This window comes from Balaenoptera physalus (genome assembly GCF_965194825.1).
Source record: "Balaenoptera physalus genome assembly, chromosome: 3".
NCBI lineage: Eukaryota > Metazoa > Chordata > Mammalia > Artiodactyla > Balaenopteridae > Balaenoptera > Balaenoptera physalus.
In genome coordinates this window covers 74,167,646-74,179,761 of record NC_138890.1, presented here as the reverse complement: position 1 = coordinate 74,179,761, position 12,116 = coordinate 74,167,646, and positions in this window count along the sequence as shown.

The following is a 12,116-nucleotide window of genomic DNA, read 5'->3' as shown; positions in this document are numbered from 1 at the left end:
ACCATTCAAACTCTCCCTCCCTTCTGTTTAAAGTTGGCACTAGGGCATAACTGCCGATGTGCTGACATCCTGGAACACCCTGCCTGCTGAGTTCCATGCTATTCGAACATGCTATTCAGGATAAAAGTACTTTAATTTCCCAAGATGTAATAATTGTAGTTTTCATAAACTGGGGCCATATGTTGGAATCTGTTCACATACCTGCAGTTACTTACACTTATATATAAAAATTGGCAAATGATTTCTTTCGAAGAAATTAAGGACGTGGATTCTCTAACATTCTCCTGAATATTTTAATGTGAAATCCCTATGCATTTATCATACATAAAAGAGCATACTATCACAGAATTATATAAGACAATGCCTGTTTCTGAACCTGGAATTATCTTCCTCTTCCTTTAAATCACACTACACACCTAGAAAATGGTAACGTTTGGGAAATCTGAGTAAGAGGTATCCAGATAATCTTTGTATTATTCTCTCAACTTTTCTGTAATTCTGAAATTATGTCAACAGGAAACATTAAAAAAAAATTGGAATTGTATCTGCACTAGCTTGATACACTCTTTTTAAATAAGCCGAATCTTCTGTTTTTATCTCCAAAATCATTGACAGAAGTAAATCCATCCTTCTGTATACAGAAAACACTTAGAGTAAAAGTTCTACCCTAATACCTATAGGAACATAAAGTAACAGATGTGTTTGTTGTATAACTAACAAGGTCACAGGCTGTTCAGCTGCTGGAACAAACTCGATTAAGACCGTGATAATCTTCTGAAAGATTGTAATTCATCTCCATTTGAAGGGCATTATCTTGGTTCTTCAGCTATCACAGGGAGCAAGGTTAACAAATATTCACTGATGAATTTTTGAAAGCTGTAGTCAGATCTTATTCTCTTAAACCCTTCTAAAGGGCTGTCAAAAGGCAGTGAAATAAAAATTGTCAAATTTGTACACAGACGTACGTAATGGCTGTTATCTGAGAAAGTGGTTTTTGACTCATACAGTCGCTACCTTTACTTAAGCAATTTCTCGTTTGCTTTAGATTGAAGACAATCTGTTCCCATTGCTCACGTGGGAGAGATTACCACAAAAGGCTCTTGTTTACTTGAAGTAAGAAGCTATGAGACACAAAATCTACCCAGAGGGGATCTGTACTTTCAAAATAGTCTCATACTTTTGCTAAGGGTCAGCATTACTGAGAGTCTTCTTACTAAGTATATTCTCTTTTAAATGTGGATTTTTGGGCCTATAAATGGCCTTGAATATTTCAAGTGGGTTTTGTTACTAATTTTTAAGGAGGATGGGAGGAAGGAACTAAAATCGTTGAGCATCTTCTATGTGCTAGAGGCTCTGCTTTGTAAACAGGTTATTCTCATTGAATTTTCCCAACAACCCCGCAAGCTATCTCCTATTTACATCTTACAGATGAGCACATCTAAGCATGGAAAGATAAAGCCCACAGCACCGATTCACGTAGTGAGTCATTGGGAATTGAATCAGGGAAAGATTCACCAAAAGGTCATGTCTTTCTACTACTATCCATACCTGCAACTCTTTGTCAAATGTTTTGCCTGATTTTTGCCTGGACATTTGCCCGAGTGATTGATTTTCCCCCCTATGCTGGGGCCAGTTTCTTTGAGGTAGAGTATTGCTATGATGTAGACTTGGAACAGGCCTGAAAATCCTCAATAATACACAGTAATATGGACTCACTTAGTTGCAAGGAGGGGGAAGTGGGATGGGGCAGGCAGAGGGGAGGAGAAACTGACGGGCCCCTCCCAGTGTCTCAGATATTTAGAATGCATGGACCCATTGTAACAGAGAAGAACAAACCTGACTCCATATTGGATCTTGTCCTTTAGCCCTCATCTGTGTGCTCTGTTGCCTGTGCTTAGTCATGCTGACTCTGCACCTTTTGTAAAAGAATGTTGCCTAGAGCCTGAAATATACAGGATAGCCCATTCTCAGGCTCTGACCTTTAAAGGTATAACACTTTTCCATTCATACAGAGATAAAAAGTTGCAGAACAGAAAATAACAATTGTCTTGTTGGAGGTTTATTGGAACATTGTGACCAGACCTACCTGGGCAGCTGCAAGAACACAGGATTCCTGGGCGGAGAATTTTACAGCAACCAGCCACACCCCTCCCCTTTTACCATAAAAGAAGCCTGAATTCTAACTTGGGTAAGGCGGTTCTTTGGGACACTAGTTCACCATCTTCTTGGTCTGCTGGCTTTCTGAATAAGGTCACTATTCCTTGCCCCAACACCTCATCTCTCAATTTATTGGCCTGTTGTGTAGCGAGCAGTACAGGCTTGGACTTGATAACACCACTAGCTTTCAGATACTACTTTATGAAACTTAACTTCTTGCCACTATTACACTTGAAGGTGATGATGAGAGAAGTGGGATAAAACAACGATAGTGCAAGAGAAATCCAATTCAACTTTCTGTAAAAAAGTGTTGCGTGCACATCCTTTATTTTCACAGTTTCTTAGCTGTCCACAAAACCTACCACATAGTTAGGCCCAGTCCTCTCAGCAGAAGAGAGAGACCAGGAGTACCTTGCTTTTTTGAGGTATAATTTTAAAAATGAACAATGGCCAAAACAGGCTTCAAAACCTTAAAGTATATTTAGAGACTTACACTGAACACATTTAATGCTTCTACCTTCAAATTATTAAATGCAGGTCCTATTTATGGAACTCATCAGGATTAAAAATATTTTCAGCCACGGGCGGTGTGGTCTAGTAACATGAAGTAAGCTTAAAGTAATGTGATGGTAATAGTCACACAATTGTATGCATTTGTCAAAATTCACCAAATGGACACTCAAAAACAGTGATTTTTTTTTTTAATATAAAAACTATCTCAATAACCCCAACTTTAAAAAAGGTTGCCATCTTGTCAGTGTATTCCTGTGACTATATAACCTTATTTGAAGATATCACTAAAAGCTTACGTTTGATTCCTCTGAAGAATGTTAAGTCCAGGCAGGGTCTGATTGTTTCCCTGAAATGCAAAGAGTTGGGGTACTCATGTGACTGATTTGGGATGGAAACCCAGTGCCTAGAAGAGCATCAGGCACGTGTCTGGGCCTCATTTGTATCGACTGATGGAATACGTGGAGATCCCCACTAGTCCAGCAGGGCACAGCCCAGATGGCCCTGTTAGCTCTAGGTCTTCTTGAGACAAAGGCACCCTACAAACCGGGCTGCTTCTCAGGGTCCTAAAGATCTTTACAGGTGTTGGTGGCACTGGTCATGTACTGCTTAGTACCAGGATATGATCTAGATTGGACCTTATGGACATTTTAGATCCTCTTTCATCCTGAGAGTTGTCACAGAAATGCTCTAGAAGCTCATCTTCCTGCTGGCTGAGAATTGGGACATAACTTTCACCAAACACAAAATCATGTGTACCTTGAGGCTAGCCTGGAGAAAAATGAGGTGCAAAGTTGATCTACCTGGAAAAGCATGTTTGTTCAATCATTGTTCCTCCTGCTTAGGTAGTGATGGATAATTGCTTTGGGGATTCATTTTGTTTTACTTGCAGAGACATAATTTTACAATTAATTATTCTTCAAAATAAAGCTCAGCTCTTAACAACAATGAAAAAATCTTACTATACCTGAAGTCAAAATTTGACAAAGATAGATAAATCTCTTTTAGACTACAGAAGTCTCTATAGGGTCTCCTTCCTAATTATTTCTTTTCCTAATTATGAATTTATATTACTATGTGAAATTCATTTGAAGAAATAGTTGTATAAACTAACAGAATATCACAAGCATTATGGATTTCTCCAGCTATTTATATTTCAGTATGTAGATGTAACAATATTATAACTAAATACTTGCACTATGTATATAAATATATATCGGTTAAGCTATATCATCACATTTCTCCAGGAAATTGGCTGAAGTCTGCTTTCATCAGTCAACTAAAATTGTGTGGGAATATTGCTTTCTTCTATGAAATTTAGCCAACCTTAGAAATACTTTCATAAACATTAATTGCCCACCAAATTTCTAAAATCCTCTAAAGTCTCACCTCAATGATTTTGGTACTTTATCTCTGGAAAATATGTCCTGCTCTTTTTATATGTCAGAGAGATATCTGCTCTGAATTGTCTCTTTTTTTAGTCCAGGCATGATGATGGTGTTGGCCTAAGCCAACTTATTTACTAATAATTTCTCCAGTGGGATAAATCTTTGGGGCCGCCACACAGGCCAGGAGCATTCCAGCCAGTGGAACCAATTTTTTCTAAGAACTGATGGTTCAGTTTTTAGGATTTTGGTGAGCTGGTTGTTAAACATAGTCATTCTTAAAAATTAAGTTATGTAAATTTACAATTGAACAAATTATATTCTAACAAAGGTAATACCTCAAAACTTACCACTTCATAATTATTTCCTATTACCTATCCTTTTGAGGTTATTTACATTTGACATGTCTGTAGGATGGAAATATAATGATGTGCTATTTCATCTCTTCCCAACTCTATGTTCAGTGACATTGCCTGGGTAACTTAAAATTGGCCATCATAGGAAATCAACAAACATTACAATTTAGAACCGCCTACCCACTCCCTCTCCCATACACTCATCCTTTCCTGCCCCCAAGAGTTGGTAAACATTTATAAACACATTTAGCAGCTTTATATTTAAAGTTAATTGGACCAGAAAAAAAAAAAGCCCCATGACTTTAACCTCTCCCACCCATACCATAGGCATTATCATTATACAACCAAACTTAGAGAAATTACCTACCCATCCCTTCATTCATTCATTCATTCAATAAATACTACTTAGTGCTGTTAGTACAAAGCATTGTGCTAAACATTGTTGTAATGGAAGAAAATATACACTACACAACTCAACAAAGAAATGCTTAGTAATGGAAAGAACATGTGCTTTGGATTCAAGAGGATCTGGAGTCTGAACCCAACTGTGTAGGATGACCAACCTCAGGGGTTTTCCCGTGACTGTCCTGGTTTTAGCACTGAAAGTCCTGCATCCCAGGAAACCGTTCTGCCCTGGACAAATTGAAACATTTGGTCATGCTACAACTGTGACACTTAATGGTTTGGAAAACTTAGGCTAGTTACTTTACATCTCTGAACCTCAGTTTCCCCTTATATTATATGGGGGAAAGAAAGCCAATTTTCAGGACTGGTGTCAGGATTAGGGTTATATGGGCACCCCATATAGAAGTGTGCCCACACATGTAGGCAATTAGAACACTGTCCCACGTATGTAATATGCTCAATGAAAGTTTTTATTACTATTCCTAATAAAATGCAGAATAAAAGAGGTAAAGAACTCTTTTGTAGGAGTTGAGATTTTAACGATAGATTCTAACTGAAGGTTTTAGAATGGTATAATGGAAAAGGCAGTGTCTGATTTTGACCATTAGAATACAAACTGGCCTTACCCCATTATCAAACTATATCCTGCCTTCTGATGCTGCTGTACTGTTTTCCAGAATTTGACATCCTGATTTTCAGGTCCTCACCAACCTTACCATGAAAACCGGCTACTCCTTTCCACTTCTGCTCTAACTAGCTCAGGGCCTGCTCTTCTTTAATGCCTGTGGCTGGGCGGGATAAAGCAGGTATTTAAATCCCAGTCTCTGAAAACTGTCAAGAAAATGGTGTGTTCAGCTTGTATATCGGTGGAATAAAATTCATTGGGAAAAAGGAAGAGGTAATACCTACACTGCAGATTTTCAGTGAGGCTTAAAAGGTATGAAAAGTTCCCAAACATTAGTAGGTACTCAAGAAATGCTAAATAATATTTCCACTTCTGCTTAGTTGCTTTCCAAAGTCTAAACAGCCAATAAAATGTTATGCACTGAGTATGTTCTTGATACTGTGAAAATGTGAAAGCCTCTCATTTAATGATGTTATTAGGCTAGAAAATAAAGGTTCAAAATAACTTAAAGATCTTGAAAAGGAAAGAAACACAATGTTTTGTTCTGGGGGATGAAAAAGTCCACAGAGAGGCTGATTAAAATACCGGCAGTGGGCATTTAAAACTATAAATGGAATATAAGTAAAGCATCACTGTTGTTTAAAAGCCTTTTATATATGCGGGTACAGACATAATTTTGAATAGACATTAAAGTAAGACCCATATGCAAACGTCCATCGATCTCACTGCTGGGGAAGTGGCTTCAAAATAAGGCTTATATTGTTTTTCATTTTATTTTATTTATTTATTTAAAAAATGTATTTATTTATTTTTGGCTGAATTGGGTCTTCATTGCTGTGTGCGGGCTTTCTCTAGTTGTGGCGAGCGGGGGCTACTCTTCATTACAGTGTGTGGGCTTCTCATTGCGGTGGCCTCTCTTTGTTGTGGAGCAGGGACTCTAGGCAGGAGGGCTCCAGTAGTTGTGGCACACGGGCTCAGTAGTTGTGGCTCGTGGGCTCTAGAGTGCAGGCTCAGTAGTTGTGGCACACGGGCTTAGTTGCTCTGCAGCATGTGGGATCTTCCCCAAGCAGGGCTCGAACCCATGTCCCCTTTGTTGGCAGGCGGATTCTTAACCACTGCGCCACCAGGGAAGCCAAGGCTTATATTGTTCACCTCCTTCCTTCAAGGGAAATTACTCTTATTATTCTTATTTTGTGCTTGATATTATAAAATTCTGATAACAGATGCTGAAAGTTCACTCTTCCTTTTGGGAAAAATGTGAGAAAACTGAATGACTCCTTGGAGAAAAACCTTTGGTGACAAGGTTGCAGATCTGGTGTCTTAGCCAGCCTCGAAGATGGCTCCCAATGATGTTTACCTCCTGGTATTAACATCCTTCTGCAGTCTCCTCCTACACTGAATCAGAGCTGCTCAGTGTGGCCAAAAAGTACTGTAAAAGTGTTGGTGGATGATTTCTGAACCTGCGTCATGCAAGTAGGGTTGCCAGATGAAATACAGTATGCCCAGTTAACTTTGAATTTCAGAAACCAACAAAAAAATTTTCATATACATATGTCCCCAATATTGCATGAGCCATATTAACACTAAAAAATTATTTATTGCTTATCTGAAATACAAATTTAACTGGGTGTCCTGTATTTTCACTTGCTGAATCTGGCAACCCTTTTATGAAGGGCAGTTCAGCGTCTATCTTCTTCTCTTGGATTGTTAATCATCTTGTGAGGATGCTCAAGCAGCCTGGTGGGTAGGCCCACGTGAAGAGGAACTGAGAGCTCCTACCACCGGTCAGCACCAACTTGCTGCCTGGGTCAGAGAGTCACCTTGGAAACACTTTTATGCTTCAGGTATCTCTTTAGGTAACAAAATTTGCCTCACTTCTGATTTGTTTATGTCTTTAGTGGATACTCTAGACTATGGATTCCATTAAAACAGAGACATACCCGTATTTGATCCTTATTATGTTCAAGTACCCAATATAGCACAGGGCCAGGCACTTTCAGTTTCAGTTTTGTTAAAGGGAGTAAAACGGAGTTCAGAGCCTCACTTTTGACATCTGTAGAATGGGATAAAAATGGTGTCCACCATATAGGGTTGGTGCGAAGACTGAATGAGTTAATAGGCTTAGAAATGTGCCTGGTACATAAGAAGTGCTCAGTACACATGGGAAGAGTGTTCCTTTATCTCAATGTTTAGCTTGTATCATAACTACATGGAGGACTTGTTAAGATTCTAATTACCGGGACCCAACCTCCTTATTTTCTGATTCAGTGGGTCTGGGTGTGACTAGATGATACTGATGTTGCTAATTTTGGGACTGAGCCACTGCTTTGGCTTAAGGCTTTCAATGACCGTGGCTATACTGGGAGAGTGCCTTCCCACTTCTCTTTATAAATGATTCGTGCTGCCTGGGCACAGACCTCAGCCCAGGCAGAGCTGTCAAGAGTATGGAGTCTGATTTCTCTTAACACAAGCAGGAACAGGCGTCTCTGATTTTTTTCTGGCTGTAATCAATATCTCTAGACCAAGGGTTGCTCTATACCAGCAGGAAGTCTGAAACAGGAGAAAGACAGCAGCCTCTGTTCTAAATTCAGAGATGAGTTCTGTTCAAATACTACCGTGATTGCTGATTCCTGGACCCTGGTCTCAGTCTGCTTGAAAGCTAAGTGCATACATTCAGCTGAAATCCTCACTGTGCTCCAATGTGGGAAGAAATTTTATAGTAAATAGTGAACAATGCTGCAGTGGATCAGAAACAAACATTTTCTGGTCTCCTAAGTGGCACAGGTTTAAAGCATTAAACAAACAAATCTAAAAGTGTTCCCTGTCATTAAACGCCTTTCTAAGACACAAACTCATCCCCCAAAGCAGTGTAGGGATGGAAAAACTTTTCTTCTCCTCTCTTAGATTCTTTCAATGGGGTCTGTGAATTAAACTAAAAATGACAGATTAACAGAAGAAAAGGCATACAAATTTTGTCGCTATTTTTTACGTGCATGGGGACTTCAAAAGAAAGAAGTAAAAACCCAGTGGCTTATGTATCATTTTAACAAAGGACAATAAATTTCAGAGAATGACTAGACAAAGGAGAAGAGGGGTACGGTTTGGGCTTCTAGGAGCAGTAAATTTGGGGAAGGTGACTAGGAAATGTATGGTAGATAAGGATTGTTTAGTAAGGTTTGTTATGCAGCTCAAGTTGTCTGCAATGATAAGAGTCAGAAAATTTTCATTTAAATACACTGTGAATAGCCATGTTTTAATTATTAAAGTGTTAGAGCTTCTTCAGTTGTATATGGTCAACAAAATTTTCTTACTTTCATCCTTGGTAATTTACACATCCATCTGCCATTCGTTCAAACAGCATTCATGAAGCAATTTGTGCTTTTGTGCACACAGTGATTATTTAATAGTGCCTATCTAATCTAAATTATAATGGGTCTGGAGGGGAGGGATAAATTGGGAGATTGGGATCGACATACACACACTACTATATGTAAAACAGATAACTAATAAGGACCTACTGTATAGCACAGGGAACTCTATTCAATACTCTGTAATGACCTATATGGGAAAAGAATCTACAAAAGAGTGGATATATGAATATGTATAACTGATTCACTTTGCTGCACAGCAGAAAGTAACACAACATTGTAAATCAACTATACTCCAATAAAAATTTTTAAAAAATAGATTATAATGGGTCTTAGTAAATACTTTTTATGATCCTCAACTTTCATGTCTCTTGGCTTTAAAAATGCAAGCCTAATTTTTAATGTACTAAATAATGTAAATTTCACTTCCTTTCTATCATTTCTTCAAGAAATGAGGGTTAAAAATGAAAATCTTTGTTCTTAGCAATTACTTACTGTTTGAAGAAAAACAATTAGGACCTTCTACATGGAAAACCAAAAATGTATCTAATGAAAATAAAGAGAAATCTAAATTATGATTTACTGCTTATGAAAGTGACTTTGTCTATGAAATGAAGTTTAGTAATCTCAATGAATACAGTAACTTAAGCAAATTTTGCATTAAGAATGAATCATCGTACGAATTTTCTATTGTGACATTGTAAGATTTTAATGGCCATTTGTTTTAAAGCAAGTCTCTGAAAAGAATTGGTCAAGTGCCAGAGCTGTTTGTGATGACAAACTGCTCACAATGAATTGCTTTGGAAGAAAACACTAAACACCACTTTTTGTTTTTGAAACAAGTTTGTGTAAGTACTAGACATATTCCAATATCTGTAAATCATCTTCTCTGACCATAAATTTTAAAAAACCCCAATTTTAACTTTTCTAGTTTGTGCTTTTCAGATCTTTCTAAATCGTCTACTTATGTTCTTTGCGGCAGCAAAGAGTTGAGTCATGTATTATTACTGCTACTGAAACATCACTCCTTCACATGTTCTTATTATGCAAACGTGCAATGCTTTGTTGATTGGTTTAAGCTTTTTAGTTCTTCACACTGGTCATAAAAATACGATTTTTACTTCCCTGGGCTCCACGTTGATTTAACAAAGATAACCGCTGTTAAAATTATAATTGCCTGTATTTCAAGTAATGTTATGTATAATATGATCACATAAAATCAATGAGAATACAAATTAAAATTGTCTGATTTCAAAAATGAATAAGATGGCTGCCAATTTTCATATAGCAAAACATGTATCTTCATTTGATTAAATAGTTTTAGAGTTGTATTTATGGATTGAAAGCAAAGTAGAAAACCAGGGGAAAGCATAATCATTTATTTTTGAGGGCCTTAATTTTGCTTCTGATGTGTATGCTTACTCATTTTAGACTTACAGACGTGGATGGTCTCAGTACCAAACCCAGGGTCTGATGCTTATACAATTTTGGGAACCCTTTTTAGGAAAAAAGTCTAAAAAATATTTTACTTCTGCAAAATTTACAGAAATAGATGATCTCATGAACTCGATTAGGGTTCCTCACCAAGCCGTGGAAGGGGCCCATTCCATCATGCAAGTGATGAGTTTGAAGTTTAAGCTTCATTCTCTTCACAGTAAATCCACCTCTGGACTTATATACACAGCAGAACTGGGACATGAAGTTGAAGTAATCTACCCATCAAAACCACAATGTGATTGATTTGTGTAAAGCTTGTGGAAATCAGTTTTACTTTTCAGTCATATTATGAGAAAAAAAAATCATATATCTATATTAATGGACTGGTAAAAGATCTTTGCTAAGCATATGGAGAGAGCTTTGTGGGATCACCACATCACTGATTTGCTTCTACCAGGAGGATTGCTTGGTGACTGAGCATTATCATGATTATTTTTAAAAAATTAAAAATTAAAAAACAGTTAATTTTGGTTTTGTTATATGCACCTCATCTAAGATCTTCAAACTTTTTGGTTGTATCACACAGAAAATTACTTTATTTGATTTATGGACAAATAAGTAATAATACAAGGTAATTTGTATTGTGAGCAAAACACAGCAGAGAAAAAACAACGCTTACTATAATCAGAGATCGAAGAAATCCTTAAATCCGGTGGGATGTGGAGATTTCACAGAAATGGTGGAATTGTTTTATGGCTAGGGTAGGCATCTGTTATAAGCAGCAGAAACCATTTCAATACAGATGGGAGCATCAATTTTGGAAATAACAAATAGAAAGGTTCCAATAAAATAGAAGGTTCCTGTGAAGGAGACTCATGGATGACCTTTTGAAGAGTTAAATAAAGGTCACAGTATTATAAGAAAAGGCTTTGAAAGTCATACTAAATCTGAGTTTTAAATTAGGAGTTTAAGGGACTTCCCTGGTGGTCCAATGGCTAAGAATCCGCCTGCCATTTCAGGGGACACGGGTTCGATCCCTGGTCGGGGAAGATCCCACATGCCGGCGGAGCGACTAAGCCCGTGCACCACAACTACTGAGCCTGTGCTCTAGAGCCTGCGAGCCACAACTACTGAGCCCCACGTGCCTAGAGTCCGTGCTCTGCAACAAGAGAAGTCACTGCAATAAGCCCGTGCACCGCAACGATGAATAGCCCCTGCTCGCCGAAACTAGAGAAAGCCTACGTGCAGCAGCAAAGACCCAACGCAGCCAAAAATAAATAAATAAAATAAATGAATTTATTGAAAAAAATGAGAAGTTTAAGATGAACATACACACACTACTATATATAAAATAGATAACCAACAAGGACCTACTGTATAGCACAGGGAAATATAATGAATATTTTGTAATAACCTATAAGGGAAAAGAACCTGAAAAAGTATATATAATCTGAATCATTATGTTGTACACCTGAAACTAACACGATATTGTAAATCAACTATACTTCAATTAAAAAAACAAAAGGCCCCACTGGTGTGGAAAAAATAGATAAATAAATAATTTTTAACAATAATAATAAAATAAAGTCTGAGTTTTAATGTCAGTGGTTGTCAAAGCTTCAGCTCTAGACCAGCAGGTTACATATGTAAGCTCTCAGGCCCCATCCCAGTCCTACCAGATCTGAAACTCTGGGGAGGGGCCCAACAATCTGCTTTAACAAGCCCTCCCTCCGGGTAGAGAACCAATGCTCTAAATTACTGTAAGCCACGGAAGATTTCCGAAAGGAACGTAATGCTTATAAAGCGGTGTTTCTGAAGATTAAGCTGGCAACTGTGGGTGAGATAGATTGGATAGAGAAAGGATTGGAGGCAG